The following is a 2,180-nucleotide window of genomic DNA, read 5'->3' on the forward strand; positions in this document are numbered from 1 at the left end:
TATATATTTTCAACTGTTTTGGATATATAGCTAGAAATATAATTGCTAGATCATATGTTTAATTTTGGAGGAACTGCCTAACTATTTTCGAAAGTGATCTTTTGTTCCCTGTGCATGATAGCCTGGAATCTTTCTCCACTCAATAAACTGTGGATAAATTTTGTATCAACCATAAACACAAGGTTTGTAGGACTGTATCCAGATAGCACACCTGAGTGGGTGGAAATGGAAGGAAAAAAAATAGCAGCACTACATAAATTTCAGACTTTTGTTATAAAAAGGATAATCTTTTCATTACATAGCTGAGCAAACTCTTGGGTCACACTACTTTACCGCAGTACTCATGTGGAACAAAACAATGTGAATATCTAGACTGGTGAATTTAGTCTGTAATAGTATTCTTCCCTGGAGACAAAGGAACTAATACAACGTCTTCTTTGTAAATTATGCGCAAGCTTGTCTGTGGTAGAATTAAAAGCGGGCCTAGAGTTAAGAGTACATTTTAAACGTTCTCCCAATAAATAAATCAGGAAATAAATAAATAAATGGTAACTAAGTGAGGTGATAGATAGGCCAATTAGTATTAGTGTGGTAATCATTGCAGATGCGTATGTATGTCAGAATATCAGGTGCTTACTTGGGCAGCCCAGGTACTGGGGTTGGAGAACTACAGAGATTAGTGTGGCCCCTGCGCAAGGATGACATGCAAATGTGTGAGGCGTTCCCTAGTTAAGCAGTAAAGCATCATGCTGTGTGTCTTAAATATATACAATTGAGTTTTATTTGCCAATTATACCTCATAAAACTGGGGAAAGAAAGCTGAATGTAGAACTTCTTGCAAGCAATCCAGGCCTTAAAAAAATATCTAGGTTAGCTTTTTTAAAAAGCTATGAGCTTTTTTAAAAAGGGTGAGGAAATCTCACTGGCTTAATTATGATTGAAAAACAGTGATTACAGTTTGTTGAAAAAAAAGTTGAGTCAATTAATGGAACCATGGCTCTTTGATTTTGACAATGAATAAGGGAAAGGTAAGAAAAAGAGTATTAAGTGCTCTTGGGTGGCTCAGTGGGTTGTGTCAGACTCTTTATTTCAGCTCAGGAGACTCTTTATCTCTGGTGAGATTGAGCCCCTCATTGGGCTCTGTGCTCGGTATGGAGCCGGTTTGGGATTCTCTGTCTCCTTCTGCCCCTCCCCCATGTGTGCACACAGGCACGCGCACGCTCTCTCTCTCTAAGGACAAAAAAAAAAAGAGTGCTAAAGAGTAGTTGAAAAACAGATGATTGGGGCGCCTGGGTGGCGCAGTCGGTTAAGCATCCGACTTCAGCCAGGTCACGATCTCGCGGTCCGTGAGTTCGAGCCCGCGTCGGGCTCTGGGCTGATGGCTCAGAGCCTGGAGCCTGTTTCCGATTCTGTGTCTCCCTCTCTCTCTGCCCCTCCCCCGTTCACGCTCTGTCTCTCTCTGTCCCAAAAATAAATAAACGTTGAAAAAAAAAAAATTAAAAAAAAACAAAAAGCAAACAAAAAAAACAGATGATTTTCCAAAAATGTCCATTCATAGTGCTGTATATTGGTCAATCCAAGTGTTGTAAGTCTTACCTTGCGGTTAATCTAAGGTTCTGTTCATACTCCAGTTGAATATTTGGAAGGGCACATGCAAATGTTTGCAGAATGTTAAGTGGTTGGAAATGTTCAGAAGGAAAATATTTGTCCTAGAAGAGGGAAAGAAATCCATGTTATATCGTTGAAATAGAATATGTGAAGTCAGGGAAATCAGGGGAATAAACCTTGGTTTCCAAAGAAATGGGAAACCTACAGATGAGAAAATTTCAGAATTATAAGGAATGAGGCAGTCTAAGAATCTAGTAAGAGTTTATCCAGAGTTAAAATCTCAGTAAAGGCTGAAACTATACTTGTCCATTCCCCGTTGCTTCAGCAATAAGCCCCCCTTTATGGTACTAGAACAACCAATGTGCAATGTAAAAAAAAAAAAAAAAAAAAAGCCTTAATTACAGGAGTGCTCATTTCCCTTGGATAGCTTCACATTTAGGGAGAATTTAGGGGAAGAAATTGGGAGGATTTTTTGATGCAGAAAATAAATAATGCCATGAGGAAAAGAAATTAAATTTTTATATAAAAGATTTTAATATCATCTTATACACTAAAATGAATTTTGGGGTATG

At 38.3% G+C, this 2,180-nt stretch overlaps 1 non-coding gene across 1 annotated transcript; it reads left to right on the forward strand.

Annotated features, from left to right (window-relative positions):
* The first annotated feature begins 629 nt into the window (after positions 1-629).
* On the forward strand, positions 630-733 carry LOC112861854 (U6 spliceosomal RNA). The gene has a single exon (XR_003223734.2). It is a non-coding gene; the product is annotated as a U6 spliceosomal RNA (small nuclear RNA).
* The last annotated feature ends 1,447 nt before the right edge of the window (positions 734-2,180 follow it).

This window comes from Puma concolor, chromosome A1 (assembly GCF_028749965.1).
Source record: "Puma concolor isolate L17-30 chromosome A1, mPumCon1.1.hap2, whole genome shotgun sequence".
Lineage (NCBI taxonomy): Eukaryota > Metazoa > Chordata > Mammalia > Carnivora > Felidae > Puma > Puma concolor.